At 49.4% G+C, this 20,431-nt stretch overlaps 1 protein-coding gene across 2 annotated transcripts in view; it reads right to left on the minus strand.

Moving 5' to 3' along the window:
* The window catches only part of LOC149328407 (uncharacterized), a 213,720-nt gene that overhangs the window by 22,865 nt on the left and 170,424 nt on the right, over window positions 1-20,431 (minus strand). The window contains exon 3 of one of the 2 annotated variants that reach the window (XM_089561840.1): window positions 16,770-16,852. The exons of the other annotated variant lie outside the window; for it this stretch is intronic. The gene's annotated coding sequence lies outside the window, so the exon portion shown is untranslated. Of the gene's footprint in view, window positions 1-16,769; window positions 16,853-20,431 lie in introns of those variants that run through there. 2 annotated transcript variants of the gene reach the window in all.

A 20,431-nucleotide genomic window follows, 5' to 3' on the forward strand; every position in this document is an offset into this window, starting at 1 on the left:
CTGACAACGCCTGCACCTATCCATGTCATCATGCATAGAAACATGACTCGGAGATGTGTAGATTAAGGTTTGCTTCCGGAAACTATTCTCTCCTTAATAGCTTAATTTTGTCCTAAGGTGATCTAAAAAATTTTGAGCATGAGCGAGCGATTGTTTTGTAAAGTTCACGGGCAAGAAAATGCGATCGTGACCGCAGCGAAGAGTCTCGCAAGATAGCAACGACAAGGAGGTTCGTCAATATGTCCATTAATGTGGAAAATACCTCCGCAAAATGACTCTCAGCTTCTGCTTTAGGTTTGGTTGAGACTAAGAAAAAAATAATAAGCCAACAACTTTCGCCAAGTTAGAAAACGAACTTTAAACCCTCAGAAGATGAAGAAGGCAAGATATTTCCACGCGTAGTAGACAAAGCATGCTTGGCTGTTTAATAAAGTGGCGTCCGAAACCAGGCCAACAGAGCAGACCTGGCTGAAAGCGCCCTTCGCGCCATGCTCCACAAGACACCCAGCGTCGACAAAAAGGCACAGCTTCTGCGCACAGCGTTAGCTCCATGATAAACATGTCAACTGTAAACCTGACACTGTCGGCACTGTTTCCTTTTCGCCGTAGTTCTGACACGATTTCAAGGCTGGTTCAAACACGTTCTTCCAGCGTACTTTTTTTCAGCACTGAACTCTTGAGCCACTACAGTGTTAGATTCCTTTTTCCATCACCATGACACATATGGTTACTCTGCCTTAAGCTTCTTCAGCACCACGCTCTTGCCATCCTCGCCTGACCTGACAAATGACAGCTTCTGGGCCTCAAAGTACGCTCCTAAATATGCTAATGCACGCCGACAAACACGACAGGTTTCGCTATGCTGCCCAGGAAATCAATTTTTCCAGTTCCGTGGCAAGACAGCCCACTGGCTGAACGCCACCGGTCGTAGTTATTTGCTCTCTATGTCCTAAATCACGGGAACCTGGGGCAATACCACTGTTCCAAGACGTGCACAAATTCCGCAATGGGCCATCGTACGCTGAGTGCAAGCTGTCAGGTGGCGCGCAGCGCTTCCAGATTCGTCAAGTCGATCTCTCAGCATCTGTGACACATGAATGGATGGATGGAAAAACTTTATTTTCTTCAGAGAGCATGTGTAGACGATTCCGTGTTAGGTGGCCATCAACCCATGGCTGACGGCGACCTGGGTGGCCCACTCCACGGCCCTGGTCTGGACGACCGGGTCTGAGCTGGCCAACACGGCCTCCCACTGCTCGAGGGAAGGATCACGCTAACGTGCGCTGGTGGCGGTGCTATGCTGCAGCTCCATAATATGTGGCAATAGGTTGCCAATTCCTGACACCATTTGCATCCGGCTTTATGTCCGGGTAGATTTTGCTCAACACGTATGGGTTGAGGAAACATCTAGTCTGCAATCGTCGCCAGACGCATTGCTGCGCCTTCACCAATCCCTGAAGCCTGTTCAGGACTACATGCTCCATCAATGTGGCCAAGCACGACGTTAGCGAGATGGGACGCAGATTCTCAATGCAGAGCTTCTTCCCTGCTTTAAGAATAAATGTAATCCTAGCATGCTTCCACCCTGGCGGAATCTCCCCGGCCGCCAAATATTTATTCCTCAAATTCGTGAGTGCCCCCACTGACTTGAAATCCAGTTTCCTCAGCAATTTATCAGTAACCTCGTCCGTACCCGCTGCTGATGTGGTACGAAGTTGGCCCATTGCAAACTCCACCTCCGCCACCCTAAAATCTGCATCTAATTCAAGGTCTTCCGCTCCCGAGTAATCCGGCAAGCAACCGCCCGCCTCTCTGTTTCTGTAACGACTTCGGAGTTCGTGTATAAATTCCCCAATCGTGCCTTGATACCGATGCCCTAATCTAGCCATTTGCCCCTTCTGCGCAGATTTGGCTGCAGGCGAGTCTAAAAGGTGCCTCAACAACTGCCATGTTTTTTTCATCCGAATTGCCCATTCATCCGGTCACAAATCTGCCCCCACTGTTTGCACTGCAACTCCAATGTGTAGGTTTCGATTTTTCGTTCTAGCTTGGCCATCTTCCTACGGAGGACACCATTATGCCTTTGTTTCCTCCACCTCCGAAGGAGACTCGCATGTGCTTCCCACATGTGTAACAATCTGGAGTCAGCCGTAGAGCCCTCCTCCTCCGTCAGAACCTCTTCTGTGGTACTCTTCACGGCCTTCTTGAGTGTGTCAACCCAGGCTCCTAAGTCCTCGATTTCCCCGTTCCCTGTGTCATTCATGTATTTCCGAAATTGGTCCCAGTCCGTCACTCGAGTTCCTTTTAGCGTGTCTTTGTGCTTAGCACCACTAAATATCGTGGAAAGGATATAGTGATCACTTCCCAGTGGCTGTACCGTGTTTACCCACTTTGCATCCCTGATAGCATTCACAAATGTGAGGTCTGGAGAGGTGTCTATGCTCACGCTGTTGCCTATCGTGGTATGATCTAGCGGGTTGTTCAAGATCGTCCATCGCAGGTCCTGGGCAACCTGCCAAAGCTTATTTCCCTTCGCTTCGGGCTGGCTCGGATGTAGCCCCACTCCGGATGAGGCGCATTGAAATCTCCCACCACGATGAGTTGAGACCTAGCCGCTAGCCGTTGCGTCTTTATCAGGAGGTCTGGCAAGCCCACGCCCTTATCTTTTGGAGAAGAGTATACATTAAGAACAAATAGACTCTTATCGTCCTTTCTTTTGGGCAAAATCTCCAGCAGGACGTAGTCCTCCCTGCTGCTATCTATGGTATGCCTAATCACTGTGATGTTGCGATGGACTAGCACGGCCGTGAAGACGCTCGATACACCCCCTCGATCAATCTCTGGTAATCTGGATAGTAAGCCGGACATCATAGCTTTGCAGGAGGCTAGCGGCTCGGTGAAATCTGTGACAAAGGACAAGAAAGAAAAAAAAGTGCCCCTGCCGCTGCTTTACATCTGTGCCAAGCTTTCGTGTCGCTACCTTCATTCTCCCAAGCACCAGCAGCCATCACGTGTTTGCTACAGCTACGCACCAGAAAGGACGACGCGCCACCTACAAATTCTATCCCGGCTGTCGAAAACTGCGCTGGGCCTCGCCTCGCAGGAGGCTAGGCCTATCACCGGCAGCGCACCTACCCCAACAGCCATGCAGTTGCAAGCTCAGGGCGACAACCTAAACCCTGCAACGTCCATACTGTTACGTTTCGCCTTCATTGTGAGGAAAAATCGGCGCGGTTGCAGCGAAATGCTGACGAGGGTTGGGGTTGTCGTTGCTGCCGGGTTAGTTGCGGCAAGAGAATAGCGGACAGTAAAAAAAGCAGCACTCATAGAAGCCATGGATTTGAAGACGCTGCGCAAACCGAAGTTACTGGAACTTGCAAGAGGGTTGGGTCTGGATGTCTCAGACAAACTCAGAAAACCAGAACTACTGAAGGCTATTCTTGCGTTGGAGGCTGAAGATGACGAGATTGCGGAATGCCTTGAGACCATTGAGGAGAGAGAATTGCCAAAGAAAAAGGAGGAGGAACGCGAAAGAGAGCTGCGGGAACTCACTCGTGAACTTAACGCGATCAGAGGAATGAGGGCGCGATCTCGCTTGAGTGTTTTCAGAAAAGACGAAAATTTCAGAACTTTTCTAGAAAATTTTGAAAGAATTTGCATAGAGGAGCAGCTAGACCAGGGTGAATGGCCAATTGTGTTGATGGGATTCCTCCCGTGCGAACCCAGAAACGTATTGGCGCGGTTGTCTGACGAGGATGCCCACAAGTATGCCATAGCGAAAAGTGCGCTTTTCCGGTAGTTTGGACTATCCGCAGAAGTCGAATTCACGAGCCAAATTGGCAATGGTCAGCTACCTCGCGAGAGTGTCAGGGACCGAGTTCGGAGCTCAGCTCAGTCGCCGGATGACACGGCTACTGCTCAGAAGTGGCGGCATAGGACAGCTTTGGTCCGGGAAAGAAAGGCCACTTCGGCAGCGAGGACCGACGATTTCGATCGAGAAGCTAGCGAAATGTGCAAATCCGCAAGCCATAAGGGCTCAAGGGACTAAAGCTAGGGAAGAGGAAAGGTGCAACGCGGTGGCTGTGAGCCTAGAAGAGCATGCACTTTCCTGGAAGGAGGCGGATTCCTGCGGTTGAGAGGATAATACCCAGGAGAAAGACGCCGAAGGTGTCAGTGACCAGGAAAAAGTCATCCTTGGGTCATTTGAGGAAGGCCATCACAGTAATTTAGTGAAGGCCGAGTTTAATGGGGACCAAGAGCAAACTGAGTTGCAGGAACCCCATCGACAACAAAGCCGAGCGACCTGCTTTTTTAACGAGCACTGTCAGTGCTAATAAAAAACTACCATCTCTAAACCTGAGGCAGAGACTATTTTGGAATGTGAGGCTTACGTTTTCTTTCAGGAAGAGAGTAGTGGGTCTACAGGCCGGCGCAGTAAGGGAATCAAGACAGACATTTCTTCGATGCGGCTGGCAAACAATAGTAGCCAAGTCTGGGAGAGAAAGCTTTGCTGTGAAGAGGGCGACCGCGAGTCACCTGAGTTCGCCGCTGAAACCCGAGGCCAGAACGCAGCTTTAGCCAAGTAGTGTGGTTCAGGTAGAGTTGCTGGCCAGATAGATAGGATCATGGGGTCGGATAGCAAGGCTCAGGGGAGCAAGTTGCTAGGCTCAGCGGAAAGTAAAGTGCAGTCAAAACAATTTGAGGCTACGACGTGCAGTGACTCATCGAAAGCGTGAGCCGATAATTCAAATTCAAGTGGGAAAGGCGGCTCGCTGCTGAGTCAAAGAGCAGATGTGAAGGGTGAGGGCACCGCGAAAAAGGGAGGTGCGCAAAGCAGAACAGATAGGGCAGTTTCCAGAAAGCGGCCGCGCGCAAGGAAAGCCAAGCCAATGGGCAGTACGCAGAGAAAGGACAAAGGACGGGCCCAAAACATCGTAAGGGTGAATGCCGGTCAACAACGTAAACGTCCGAGACTTTCATCGCGGCACCCCAGATGCGATAAGCGCCGCACGAAGGCCAAGCTGCCTAGTCGGGTTCAGACAAAACGAAAGCCACCTGCCCGATTTTGGAGACACTGCAGAAGTTGTTGCAGGAGAAGTGAAACACGCAGCGGGCCAGAGAGAAGCACTCACTGCTACCTCACGAGGGAACGCAGCAGAACGCGCTCCAGTCAAAAAGAGAAACGAGGGAGTTTCCGGAATCGAGAGAGTACACGCAGGCATTTATTTCATGCACGACCGTCACCCCCTCGTATTGAACTGTTCAAGTGCTGCTCGGATGTTGGAGACGCGCGGCCGGAGTGCGGAACTAATCGTTGTTGCGTGGCATGTGGAGCTCTCAGGTGTCAACGTGCAGTTAACCCCTTCGATTTTTGTCGGGTGTCGTCTGCCGAGGCTACTGCCAGCCTGCGACCGCGCAGGGCACGGCTCAAGAATAGGCAACCCCTTTGAGTCGCGACGTGGGTCGTTATCAGCAGATTCTAAGAGTGAGTCTATGCTTTTTGCTTTTTCTTTTTTTTTGCTGCGGAAGAAAAAATGTTTTGAGCATGTATAGCTTTTAAATGCTCTTTGTTATTTTTCGCAGCAGCGATATAGTGTTTCTTTGATGCAATGGGCTTTGCATCATGCACTTGTGGTAACGTCCGCTGACACGCGGAAGTGCTAGCAAGATGGGCCATTGTGGGTCACTAGAACAGAACACAACATACACTGGGCAGTGATCATTACATTATACAAATCACTGTCCCGTACAAAGCACCCCGTCACGCAAATACAACACACAAACTCATTAACTGGGATGCCTTTCGCGCTGTATGCACCGCCCTCCCAGACACTCCCATCGCAGACATCGACGAATGGGTGCAGTCACTCAAGCATGACGTTCACCACAACACGCGAGACATTGAAACTACAACCGAAACACCTACCCTTGACACACGCCTAGCCCACCTCTGGGAGGCTTATCACAGCATCCTAGAACGCTGGAAAGGCAACAAACACAACAGAACGCTTAAGAAGCGGCTGGCCGCGCTGCAGACACAAATCCAACAGCACTCTGAGGAGCTCTGCCGATCCAACTGGGGACAGATATGTGACGGCATCGCCGGAAACCTGTCCATCAAACGCGCATGGCAACTCCTCCGACACCTCATTGACCCCACGCGCACAAAATTAGCAACACAGCACCACGTGACACGCCTCACACATGACCACATTGACGATCCCGACACCCTTCTAGACACACTTCAAACCATGTACACATCTCCAGGCGGCCCCATACCTCTACCGCACTACACAGGACAAGCAAATCCAACACTCGACACCGACATCACGGAGACGGAAGTCAGAGCGGCCCTCCTGACTCTCCGCGCCAACTCCGCACCTGGTGCAGACCACATCACAAACTCCATGCTCCGTAATCTGGATGATCAATCGATCACCCACATTACGAAATACTTCAACCAGTGCTGGAGGGAGGGTAACCTCCCGCAGTCCTGGCGCCACGCGAAGGTAATATTCATACCTAAACCCAACAAACCACTTACACTTCAAAACCTTCGCCCTATTTCGCTAACCTCATGCCTTGGGAAGCTCCTAGAACATGTTGTGTTAGCGAAACTCACAAGTCACATGGCGGACAACAATCTTTACCCGCATAGCATGGTAGGATTTCGCCCCCATCTATCCGCACAGGACGCTATGCTGCAACTCTCACACGACATTTTCGACCCGCTTCTTCCGGGTCACACCAAGGCAGTCTTAGCTTTGGATCTCTCCAAAGCTTTTGATCGCATTGAACATCAGGCGATCATGACTGCTCTATCCCCCTTGAATGTGGGTGTGCGCACGTATGCCTACATTCAAGCATTCCTCACTGACCGCACAGCTGAGATACACTTCGGCCCTCTGTCTTCCCCCTCCTACACTCTTCAGAGTATCGGCACCCCTCAAGGGTCCGTCCTTTCCCCCTTTCTCTTTAACATTACCCTCATCCCCCTCGCCCGAAAATTGGCAACTATTCCCCACCTGAAGCACACTCTTTATGCCGACGATATCACCCTGTGGACTACTCACGGCAGTGACGGAGACATAGAGAACACCTTACAGGAAGCAGCCACCCTCACCCAAAATTACGCACGGACCATCGGACTGTCTTGCTCCCCAGAGAAGTCCGAACTCTTCCTCATCCGGCCTAAGAACCACCGCTGCCCCCGCTCCCCCATTGCCATTGAACTGAATGGTGACCCGGTACCTGAGGTTGGAACCCTCCGTGTATTGGGCCTGCACATCCAGAACGATGGCAAAAACACCACCACCCTCAAGAAACTCAAGCAGGTTGTAGGCGCGATATCGCACCTCATCCGCAGGGTTTCTGGACGTCATAGAGGCATGAAGGAGCGCGACCTATGTCGCCTCATTCATGCCTTTGTCCTCAGCCGTGTGCTGTACACTACCCCATACTTACACCTATCCAAACATGACATAAACGCTTTGGATGCTTTGATTCGCAAGGCATTCAAGGTAGCACTTCACCTTCCCCTCAACACACCCACAGACAGATTACTAGGCCTGGGCCTCCACAATACGATCGGGGAACTGGTGGAGGCCCACCGGCAGGCCCAATACATCAGGCTCACACAAACCTCCACAGGTCGGTATATCCTGGACACTCTCGGAGTCAAAATACCGGCCAACGCCCCAACCCTCCTCGCCATCCCACGATCCCTTCACCGAGAGCTCCTCATCAGGCCGCTTTCGAGGAATATGCACCCGTCCCACAATGAGCAGCGCCGCAGAGCCCGTGCGAAGGCACTCCATCGAGCGTACGGCCCCCAGCCGGACGCCGTGTGGGTGGACACTGCCTGCACGGGTGATGAAGCGACAGCAGCTGTGGTGGACTCCTCTTTATCCGCCCTCCTCACACTACCTCTCCCTCCAGACACGTCCCCAGAGGCTGCAGAGGAAGCCGCCATTGCCCTTGCTATAACCCGCACCAAGCCCGGTACATTTTAAGCGATTCTAAAACTGCAATTCTAAATTTTGCTCGAGGCCGAGTCCATGTCCCTGCTTTTCGCATACTGGACTCGCCCGATGCGCCACCGCCCCGCCAAGTGGAGCTGATATGGGTGCCCGCGCACTCCGGGAATCCCGGAAACGAGGCCGCCAACCTTTTAGCCCGAGGTTCTTTAAACCGGGCTCAGGTGGCCTCGGATCGGGAATTCACGAAGGATCGCATGCACAAATTCAGTGAGCTGACCCAGGCATACAGAGCCTCTCGCCAGCTCTACCCCCCGCCCCACCCCTCCCTAGATAACAGACACGCAACACTCTGGCGCAGATTACAAACACATACTTTCCCCTCGCCCCTTACCCTAAGCCACTATCATCCCTCCTTCCCCGCTCCTGCTTGCGCCCTATGCCCAGAACCCTCCGCTTCTTCCCTCCACATCCTTTCCCTCTGCCCGGCGGACCCTCCCCCGCGGGACCTAGAGAACCTCAAGACCTGGGAGGACTGGGACACCCTGCTGCGTTCGGAGGACCCGGCCGTGCAGACCATCGCCACCGGCCGTGCTGCCAGTGTTATGGACCTTCGGAACATAAACACTTGAGTGCAGTGGGGTCGTGCGGGGACCCTAGGGCGTGCCCCGAATTCCTATGTAAATAAAGTTTTCTCTCTCTCTCACAAGCACCTGGTGTCGCTATGTTTTTTTGGCATTAGGGATATTAATGTGACTTTGGCTCCGATCTTGAGCGAATCTTCGCAGGGTTATGCAAGGTGACGGTAGTATGCAGCCATGCAGAATGAAGGGGAAGCAAGCGCGTTCGTAAATGTTGTGATCATTATGAATCGAACTACGTTACAAAAAGGGGAGTCTCCAAGTTAATGCCGATGGCTTATGTCGAGGTCCCTAACGCAAGAATAAGCATCAAAGTTGCTGTTTACTGGTGTTTTTTTTCCTGATGTAGGATTCTGAACATATTGTTTTTGTTTTTTGTTTGAGGGTGAGAGATATTTTCTAGCGCAATGTACAGATTTGTGGACACTTTTTAAAGTGCTGCTGGACTACTCCCAGGGATTAAATAACTGTGTGATAGGGAAAAAGCCTGGCATTGCTTATTGGGCATTGTGTCGTGCTTGCTGACAGATCGGTTAGGTTTTCGGCGTAGTTCTAACGCTAGCGAGGAAGGAGTCACTTTGTAGTCACTTTGCAGTGCCCTGTGTAAGCCTGAACGTACGGAGGAAGCCTTCGGGGTGCCCTAGACTCAAGAAACACCAAGAGACGACCGACTAGAGTGAAAAGAGAAAGTAGAGTGAAAAGAGTTTAGGACTCTGTCGATGTCAGTTCACGAGTGCACGCGAGAGGAGTTCGAAGGATCGAAGTAGCGCACGCGGAAAGCGGGAAATGGCGAGGTCACCCGGAAATCAATGATTTCCGGGACTGTAGATTCGGCCTTGCTAAGTACCGCCGAAGTACTAACCTCGCAACACTAGTCAGGATGCAAGGTGTATGTCATCGCCGCGGTGGTGAAGGCATTTTTCATGTGTAGATGCATCAGGGAGGACACGGCCGCAAAGGCCTGATGACCTGGATACAGCGGAAGAGCACCTTAACTATCGGCTTGCCCTACAAATGGGGTGGCATGCTTTGTGGCGGCTATCTTTTCTCACAGATCCTAATGGCCACCTGGGCGTTTCAACTTCAGGAAAACACTTTTTCTGTCGTTCTTATGTCCTGCCACTTGCACCGAGAAGCAGATTTCTCGTCCCGTCACCCTGGTGGCCAGACTTCGTCCAGCGAATATGAAGCTAATGCCTACACTTGATCTGCTTCGGACTTTGCAACAATTCTCAAAACAGCACTTATATTCCTCAGTACGCTCAGCCTGCGATCGCCAACCACTCTGATTTTTTATCTCACCAAGTACTCCCAGAGCCCATCGCATACAGGCGCAATATGTGCCCAGATGGCGCTGATATCTTGCTCGTGGTTTCAACACACCTGCCTTCCAGCGTCCTTGAACAGCTTCATGATATTCCCAAGTAGATCATCTAAGTGGATGCCGCACGTACGACAGCGCGCGCCTCCGCTTCTTTTTGTCCCAGTCTCAACCACTGTTTGCCGCGCTATCTGACCGCTTGCGAACTATGCCGGCGTTGGAAGAAGCCCTCGGTACTACTTCTCGATAACCTCCAGCCGAGCGCGATCCTGAAAGACCCCGTTTCCTCTTTGGCCTCGACCAGCTGGACTCATTTCGGTTAGCCAACAAGGGGAACAAGTAGTTCACCATCGCGACAGGCTGCACATCGCTGTAGCTTCTTTCACACGATCGACCACAACGAGCTGCACAACTTGTGTCGCTGATTTACTTTTTCATGAAGTCGCCATCCACTGTGGTGCTCCTTGTCAACTGCTCACCGTTCGCGGCCGCTACTTTCTTCACTAAGTGGTCGACGAAATTGTCAACCCCTTTTTTGTCTGTCTTCAATTGATCACTGCCGCCACCCACAGCCGAACGTCCTGACTGAACGTATGAAGCGTAGGCTGACCGAGATACCTTCCATATGTAACTGTCACAATGACTGGAATATTTGCCTGCCATTTGTCGAATTCGCCTGCAGCTCAACGCATCATGATACAGCGCGTTACCATCTTCTAGTGCAAAAAACTTCTTAACAGCGTAAAATGCGTCCAAGAACATCGTGTGAGGCCTCGGAGTAACTCGGCTAGCCTCACGCTCCTTCGGCGCAGCGTCGTGACGCTGCATCCAATGGCAGGAAGCTCGGGTAAGTTCGAAGGAGCGTCGCGCCAGCTGTAGCCAATGGGACGACGGTGTCGCGCCTGCTGCCGCTGAGCGGAGAGACGATGCCAAAATTCAAGGCGAGAAACGCGGTAGAGTGCACGTGAAGGGGCCAGAAAGAGGATGCGGAAAACTGACACATACTTTCGCACGTCTTCTCGACTTAACCGGGTTAAATCTTACCACCTTTTTTATCTTCTCCTTTGCAGCGACCCACTGGTGCCCCTAGTGGCCGCCTTGACGACAAATGCTGAGGATTCCATCGCCCGCGCTGACGTCGCACGGCTTGTAGCTTGCCACAAGTTGTGCGCTTTGCGAGGTTGGCATAAGCGCCGTTATTGCCTTTATGTCACCTGTCCTCCAGGCTGCCTTGTCCTGCTGTGGATCCTGTTCCGCCGTGTAGGCCTTAGTGAAAAAAAAATTATTGCGATATATGGGCCTCTGCCCCGTTGTGCCTCCTGTAAACATCTTGGTGTAAGATTGTTCCTCGTAGAATTCGCTCGCCTCATGCCTTTTTATTCGAACTCTATATTGTCACCGTTGTACGCACAGGGACTGGAGTTTTGCCGAGGGCGCGTTGAGCTACGTGTGATTAGAGAACAAGGAAATGCTAAAGACGACGACGACGCTGTCACACGAGCTTGTGAGCTGAACTGATGCATGAGGCCATTGACGTCAGGCTGAATATTTCTGCTCGTAGATATTTATCACGTAATCGCCAACCACCTCTGCCTGCTAGACGCGTAAAGGAATAACTACTGCAACCTGGAATGTTTAAGTGACGAAGCGTAATGCCTGAAGTTTCAATTTCGCACAGCATGAACCCCTCATTTTTATTGCTAGTATCTCGAACAGGAGCTAAAGTGCACTATAGCGCTTTTAACAGCGCAGATATTCTCATACAGCACCATAGCCGCCGAGCTTTCAATCTGCTGGGGGGAGGGGGGGAGCAGCTAGCACCTTCTCTCTTTTTCATTCGCCACGTCTCCCATCCTCCGGGCATGCTCCTTGTAAGGGATATTTATTCATTTTACACTCAGGATACAGAGTACATTACAGCGAGTAACGGCAATTCATAGCAATATAGTAGATAAAAAAGGTAAGCGTGCCAAGTGCTGATCCTTGAGAAACCCGAGAACCAAGCTGTTTATTAGAGGAATCAGCGTCATTAATTCTGAAAAATTCAGAACGAGAAATGAAATTCCACCGATCCAGTTAAGAACTGGCGGGTCAGTGTTCCGCACACTTAGTTTATTCAATAGCAGTGAACTATTAAGTTTATCGAATACTTTAGCAAAGCCAAAAATATGCAGCCTGATGAAAAAGTGGAATCCAAATAGAAGTGCAAGTCGTAAGTGAAGGAAAATAGTTGAATGTCACAAGAGGAAAATGTTGCAAACCTCTGTTAGAGAGAAGAAATTCTTACCTTCCACAAAATTAACAAGATCGTGTAAACATACCTACCTTTATTTTGTATGCCACTGATCACAATGAAATGGGTCAATGTTTAAATGAATTCTGTTTATCTCCGGCTTTATGTACTTCTATGACTGCCGCAGCCTGCGATTTTTCAGTATTACGTCATGTTGATACGGTTGCAGGAATATTTTTTTTTATTTATTTATTGCTCTTTGTTGCTTTACAAATATACGCAAAGACTGCTTTAAATAAGCATTTAAAGCTGATAGAACTAAACTGTTTAGCATTCTGTATAAATCTGCCATTACATACCATGAATGGCACTAAAAGATATTAGTTTCAAATCGATAATCAGTATGATGCCTTGGAAGTCGAACATGGTGCGATTCATCGCGAATTGAGCGCACAGTTGCAGATCGGGACATTGGATAACATTGGATGAAGAAGCAAATGACTTAACGAAAGTATCATTTAGTACAGTAGCTCAGAGGTGGTCAAGAGCAGGTTCGCATCCCGGGCAGCTGGAAACAGCGACATCGCTCTCATCGACTCTCTGTCCCCTGTGTGAATATGCATGTCCGTAGCAGAAGATATTCTGCCCCCTAACCCCATCGCTCAGTCTCCGTGGGGGATGGGTTGCTAAGCCCACACGAAAAAATTTCAGGGGGAGTGGGGTTAAGCCCTCTAACCCCCCCCCCCCCCCCCGCCCCCCAGTAGTTGGCACCTGTGCAAATCACCCTCAGCCGTACCTCAGCACACAGTAGCTAAACCGCAGATATACTGATTGCTCACAGACTCATTTGAGATTATATTCAGGTTTAGACATTCTCATCTAGAGAAGCAGTGGTGGTGTTCCTAATGACTGAGGGGCCCTCGGTTTTCCTGGCGAAGGATGCGCCTTTGACGAGTGTCTAAAAAATATTTCTTAATATGGGCACCGAAATTTTCCTTGGCAAGATTCGAGTACGTGAACTCTTTACCACGTCGCTGTCTGGTGACGGGCATCCATTCATATCTCCTTCTGTGCAATGGAACATATCACGAGAGTCACAGGGGGCTTATCCTGTTTACCTTTGTCTCTCACAATTTCCTCCATCAACCTAGGAGCACCCGGTAGGCACAAAAATAAAGTAGCGTCTGATCTTCGAGCCATCAAAATCTGTATGAGCACCAGGCATCCGCTTTCCTAGAGACGAGGTGGTCCGCCGCGTAGGCTCATTGCTTTTTTGGTCTGGAGCTTATCAGCAGCGCATGTGCACAAGAAATGCCTCCTCCTACATGTGCAATATTCGTGCGGCTCCTGAACTGCCCGAGAACTAAACTTGCTGTAAACAATAACAGCCATGTCCAATAGTCTTGACAACCTCTTTTTTTCTCTGCTCCACTAATCTTGTCGCGGTATGCACTGTCGTAGGGATGCTTTTAAGGGTGAAAAAACAGGCACTGTTAGGACTAGATCAAAGCAGTACTTAGGAGGGCCGCTACGGTGGTGTGCTGCACTCGATAAAATGCTAGGATCCTATTCATGTAGATCCTGAGCAACCTAAGGGTGGACCGCGGAGTCCAGCTGCTGGCCACGAACGCTGCACAACTGAGACGAACGAGCCGTTGTGTCACGAACAGGCTAAGGGGTGTTGGAGAAGAGGACCCGCAAAAGCGCTAGTGATTAGCCGTGTCACCTAGTGTTCCGCACTATTCTGTGAACGAATGAGAAAAAAAAAGAAAGCAAGGTAAGATGCTACTGCGCAAGGCATACAAAGCGCGCTAGGTCTCCCTCAAAGAACAGCAATAGAAAGCTTCGAAAAATTAACAGTCACGAACAGATACGATTACTATCAAGAGGCACTCTTGATATCAGAACGCAAAAGCCTCCAGTTGATAGTCGCCGTGGTGGCACAGTGGCTATGGCACCCGGCTGCTGACCCGAAAGGCACGGGTCATATACCATCCGCGGGGGACGAATTTCGATGGAGGCGAAATTCTAGATGCCCGTGTAGAGTGTCATGTCCGTGTACGTTAAATAACCGAAGAGGTATAAATTCTCGGAGCTCTTCATTACGGTATCTCTTATAGCGGAGTCGCTTTGGGATGCTGAACTCATGCATAAACCTGTCTCCAGCTGAAAAACGCGGGGACAGGCCTTCTCCCTCATGTTGGAAGCGCGGCAGACCTCGAAGAAATCAGAAGGTAAGCATGTGAGGAAACACATGAAGGTTTCCCTGAACCCCACGCACATGCACGAGAAGATCCACCAAGGACGGAGAACAGCCCGGGTGCATCACATCGACTCGCGGTACGGAGGCAAATAGAACACTGGTGTAAGTGTTTTCTCCCTTCTACGAAAACGCCAAAGTTGCCGTCATAGTGGCGGTCAACTACAGAGAAAACGAACTAGTCGCGCGTCACTTAGGAAAAGCGCTTCCCCTTAAGCTGAGGCAACCTGTTAAAATGATCATGGAACATAATCTCGGACTCGCAGAAAGCATGCAAAGATTTCACACGCAGCCGAATCAACCTGGTCGCCGCTATAATTATGGCACCCCATCAGCTGAGTACCAGCAGTTACCACACCATTATATGGGTCCCTGGAGATGGGAACTTAGCTGGGAATGAAAAGGCAGACACAATGCTCAAGATTACACCGAGGGATTCAGGTCGCCATTGCTGCCAGCCCTAACCTCGATCATCAAAGAGGGACTGGAATTTCTACGACGAAATAAGTGGATTTACCCCACCAGAAAAAACAGCAAGTAGCGGTCTGTTGTCTGGAGACATAAATAAACGAACACATATTAAAACCTCTTTAACTATGCGGAAATTTACCTAAACACGTTTAGAGGTTAGTGTATCTGGCCCACCAAGCACCACGCCAATGAAGTCAGGTGGGACTGTCCTAAAATAAAACCTATTGAGCCGGTACGCAATGCGGTACGCATTGGGACATGCAGTTGTCACGCCCAGACTTGGATGCTCAGCGCAGGCTAGTCACTTAAGCTCAGTTGATAGCTACGGCCTCTAGGGTCCTCGCCTAAGGACTCTTCTCTTGCGACTCCAGTACCATCCTTTTCATGAATTCTAATTTACGCTCTCTCTTGTCATGGAGATAAAAGTTTCTGCCTGAGAGTTTGAAAGCAGGCTAGCGGGAATAAGCTTCATAGGTGCTTTAGAGGGAAAAATTGAGTTGCAGCATGGTTCCTGCTGAGCGGCATTAATTAGAACGCAATAGCGGAAACACCGCACTCTCTGCGTGTGATGACATAAAGACGTGACGACATGGGCGGATGGCGGTGGCACTCACCAAACACAAAGTGAATCGCAGAGGGCATTCATGCATATCTGTGCAGATAACCGTTGCTGAATAGGGTAGGACGCTGACCAGAGAATTGCGAGCTGCGTCGCTCTCCTAACGTTTTTTTTTTTGACAGTTAAAAATTAACTCACGTTTTCGAAGAGCCAGTAAAAACACACACTGCTGTGTACGAGGATCCGATTGAGGCGGTTATGCTAAATGGAATCATCGTACGATTGCCCTGCAGAAGAAACAATTTAAAGCACGTTGTGCGTTAATATGCGGTAATGCAAATTTTTATGATGTCTTTCACAACGAATGGTTTTGCTTTTGTAACAAATAATTCGCGCTGCAGTCTATCACCTACCAAAGCAGCGTACAGAAGCTGAACAGTTCTGCAGCCCGTATTAGGTCGGATCTTGAAGCGCGTCAGCTCACAGAGAGCGTTGCCGCAGGGCTCGGCCACTGAGTCACCTCTTTTGAGTTTTACCTACATCGTGTGCAGCGTAGAGCCCTTTGCCCTGCACTGGGCGTAGTCAGGTTGATGATGACAATGTACGTCGTCTACATTCAGGCGTTCAGAATAGTTCACCAGACGATCACACAGATCAAAACCTTCATCGTAACCTTTCTGCTCACAATACACGATGCCCATTGTTTCGGTTCGTAATTTTCTTTACTTACATAAGGTTAGTTTTTTTTAATTTCCAAGCTTTCTCAAGTGTGTACTTTCGCTTATCACCGGTGTCTCATGTAGTTCAATTAGAATTATTTTGTTGTTTTCTTTTTATCAGTCAATCTCACTTTGTAAACAAGTTATTTCTGTATAGTATTTTGGCTTTTGTGCTATTGTTCTTATGCCGCTCGTCCATGATTCTTTTTTTCGTCTTATGTTTCTTAAATTTCTGTACTCTAGGGAGCTGGGAACTAGTGAAGTCGAATGGTACGCTTTTTTTTCGGCACTCCGTCACTTCTTGAATGAAATAAAGAATTTAATAATATTATTATTATTAATATTATTATTGTGGTTGTTATTGTTGTTGTGGTTTTATAACCTCCTCAATAGTCAGCATTATCCCTTATCAAAACATACCTACTTTAAAATAGACCAAGTCTCTTAAGGCACTCCCCTCGCCGACCTCCGTCTTTTAGCGTCCTATTTACAAAGCTATCAGTTAAAAGCAGCTGGTTGCCTATTCTATGCTAGCATATAAGTGTGTTTTATTTAGTTACATAAACTCTTTACGTACCAAGCCACCGGCCGGGAAATCAGTGTGCAGTTCATCGCTGATGTGTATGGACAACACCACGTGGTTCCCACATTGGAGGGTCAGTTTAATAGATGCTGAAAAATGAAAATAAGCACAGCAAAGCATCTTGACATCCTAATAGCATAAAAGAAATGAAATCGAAGAATTTCAAAGCTTGAGTCAATACACCCGCCAACTGTGTGAAACGATCCTGTAGCTATATCCTCTTTCCTAGGAAAGCGTGGAAAAGTATTTTAAAAGCAACGCCATTTTAGGCAACATTCACTTTATAATCAGAGATGTGCGCAATTATTTGCATTATGATGTGTCAGGCACTTCATCGTAAAGCTAAAATAATTAAACCTGTGAAATTAAAGAAACCATGAGTGTTTTTTTCTTGAATAACAACTGCACTATAAGCATTAAATTTATATCAAGAATCGGGTATAAAGACGAAAAAAGAACGTGAAGTGGTTATTGTTCCGTGCAAGAATACGGATGAAGGCAATTCGTAGAAACTCAGAGTACACTTGAGGTGGATTACATGCAGTGAAGGCGAAATATTGTCACTGACTAGAAGACGGCAAACTGGGCAGCGGCGTGGAGTGGAGTTTTCGTGCTATGCCCGCCACCACTAAATCATTCCATCCCCATATTTCATGTAGCCCTGTGTTCATCGGGCTTGCCGTAGCGTAACATTTGCTGGAGGTGCTGGATAATCATTGCCGTGCTAGTCCTGGAGCTTCGACGTGCTGATTCTGCCGTGGTCGTCGGCCTTACGTACCCTGTCCACGCCGCCCGGCTGTGCCCCAGCCAGCCTGACCAGAACCGATCTCGCCGTTCGCCCCAGCCACGTCCTCCGCCCCGACCACAAGACAGAAAGACCTGATCCTTCCGACCAGACCCTACGCAACCCGAGCGATCCGAGACACGTGCTCCTCTGTGCATGCCGTTTGGTCCGCCCATAGACCTCGGCCATCGGCTGAAGACGACCTGTGGCCCGGAAGCTTCCAGGACCAGCGCTCATCAATCATCATCTGCTCATCTCTTTCATCGTGATTACAAGCCCCGCATCTTCTTCTCTTCGATGTTCACCCCCAACCACGCCCATCGTCACGTCCTGTATTTCATCGTCACTGCCGTTCTCCTAGTTGGCGTGATCGGGACGATCCCTCCGTAACCCCGGGTAGTGGTGCGGTGTAGAGGACGACAAACTTCGCAGTGCTGCGGCCCAGAGTGCTCGCCTAAAGCCTGCCGCCAATAAATAATTCCATCGCCATATGTCGTGTAGCTGTCTTCATCGGGCTTGCCGTCACATGACAACACTGCTGTGTCATAGCGTGCGTTCGATCTCTGCGTAGTTTGCACACTGAGAAATGAATCGGAGACATGCTACCGAACGCTGATTCAAAAAACACTAAATACACATAAGTCAGAGTAAAACACTTGGATACTCGGTTCGAATACCTGTCGCCAGCTTTCATCAAATATGACAAAGAAATGTGTGCTATGTGGAACGATAAAACGTATGACACCACTCGCGAAGGTTACGATGAACCACTGGAGCACAATCTTAAAGAAGATAAAATGGGCTTTGAGGAAAGGAAATGGCGCAGTAACTGTCTCACCTACCTCGGAGGTTACCCGAACAATACCGTAAAGAAAGTGATAAAGGATGGAGTGAAAGAAGAAAAGAAGAAGTAGATGCCGTGGTGGGAATCTCTGGAACAATTTCGACCAACTAGGGATCTTTAACGTTCACTGACGTGTTGTGTTTGCGACTGAAGCAAGGAGGAAAAGGAAAGTGCACGGGCCTGCCCACTGGCTCGAGCTGAGCCACAATCGTTGCCACGTGCAGACAGAGGAGAGGTGAAGTATGTATGGGGAAAGATTGAAAGGACACGCGTCACAACAGCAGCGACCGCCAAAGCTATGACGCCGGGTGTAACAGATGCACCTGATGCCCGCCCCAGTCATATCGCACAGCAGACGGGCTCCGTTTGCGTTTCGCCTCCATCGACACACGGCTAAAATTGGTTTTGAGGAAACGAGGGAGCAGCAACTGCGTGATATCCCGTTAGATGCCTCCACTGCACCTTTTAGGAAGATGCAGTTTGGGTAGGCATACAACTGAATGCGTATGTGTTGTCGGTTCGAATCTCTCCTGCAGGCTAGCTTACAATTTAAACAGAACACGTAAGCTATCTGCAAAGAGAAACAGTATGACAGAAAGAGGAAAGCTTTTCGATGAACGGTCGCTCAAATTTGTGTGCCGATATAGCATGTAGTGCTGGCGCAGCATCAAGGTTCGCCGGTGCTACACATAGAGACAATAAATTTATATGATTGAAATTGTGGCACCGCTCTCGGGGGGGTTCATTGGTTAGCGCGCTCGGCTTGTGAGCCGGAGTACACGAGTTTCGATGGAGGCTAAGCGCAAATGGCACTCATCTGTAGTGCTGTTTCAGTGCACGTTAAATATCCCCATGTGTTCGAAATAATTACCGCACCCTCCACTCTGGCCCTCCTTTCTACTTCTCTTCACGAACTCCATCCTTTATCCGCTCCCTTCATGTGCTGTTCAAGTGTCTACCGAGAACTAACAGATGTAACATTTACTTTCCTCAGAAACTAATTTTTTGAATTCCGGCGTTCGGCTTGTTTGCGTTCTACGGCCGCATGATAACGTCCCCAATTAAGGCGAAATGCGTGGGGAAACTCATGAAGCACGTAGTGCAAACGAGGTTAACGAGATACATGGAAGAAGTAAACCTGGGGCCGCTAGCTCAGCATGTAAGCTCAGACTCAAATATGACATTATAGACAAGAAAGGATTAGATGCCAAGGTTATCCTAGGTCTTGACCTCACGAAGGTCTTCGACAACGTCAGACACGAGGCGGTGGTCAGAGTTCTGTAGGAGGTAAACATGGGCGAGAGAACATACGAGTACATCAAAGACTTTCTGCGTGGGAGGAAGGCGGTGATTAAATAACAGGATGCAGAGTCCCCTAGCATAGGGCTGGGCAGTAAAGCTACCCCGCAAGCAGTCGTACAGTCCCCCTTCCTATTTAACATAGCGATGAGAGGTTGCCCGCCCATGCTGAATAAGATCCCAGATCTAAAATTTAGTATGTACGCGGACGACATAAAAATGTTTATGAATAGCGGAAGCGACGCAGAAATTGAGTGGAATCTGCAAAGGGCAGCAGACGTAGTGGTGGAGTACGCGGCCGAAAGCGACTTGCCGTACTCACGTCAAAGCTCTTTGTGTATAATAGCGACGGCACTAATAAGAGAGAAGTATATATTTAAGCTGTGGTTGGAGGCCTGGAAGTTCCCAGGGTGGAGGAAATGAGGGTCCTAGGCATGTTTATCAACAAGAACGGAACAGTACCTGCACCGTAAAGAAATTAGCCGCATATGCAGAACAAGTGGCAGGCGTATTCAGGAGGGTAGCGATTAAAGGGAGAGGTCTAAATGAAAGGAATCTCCTGAGAGTGTTGCAGGCGTGCGTAATAATTCGGATCTGCTACTGGACGCCGTACCTAAACATGAGCTAGGCAGAAATAGAGAATGTACACGGAATATTGAGCAAATGCGCCAAGCGAGCCATGAGACTCTCCATATCCACATCGACGGACCGGCTTGAGAAAATGGGGGTACACAATCGATT

This window comes from Amblyomma mixtum, chromosome 9, assembly GCF_055824585.1.
Source record: "Amblyomma mixtum isolate Tamu chromosome 9, ASM5582458v1, whole genome shotgun sequence".
Classification (NCBI taxonomy): Eukaryota; Metazoa; Arthropoda; class Arachnida; order Ixodida; family Ixodidae; genus Amblyomma; species Amblyomma mixtum.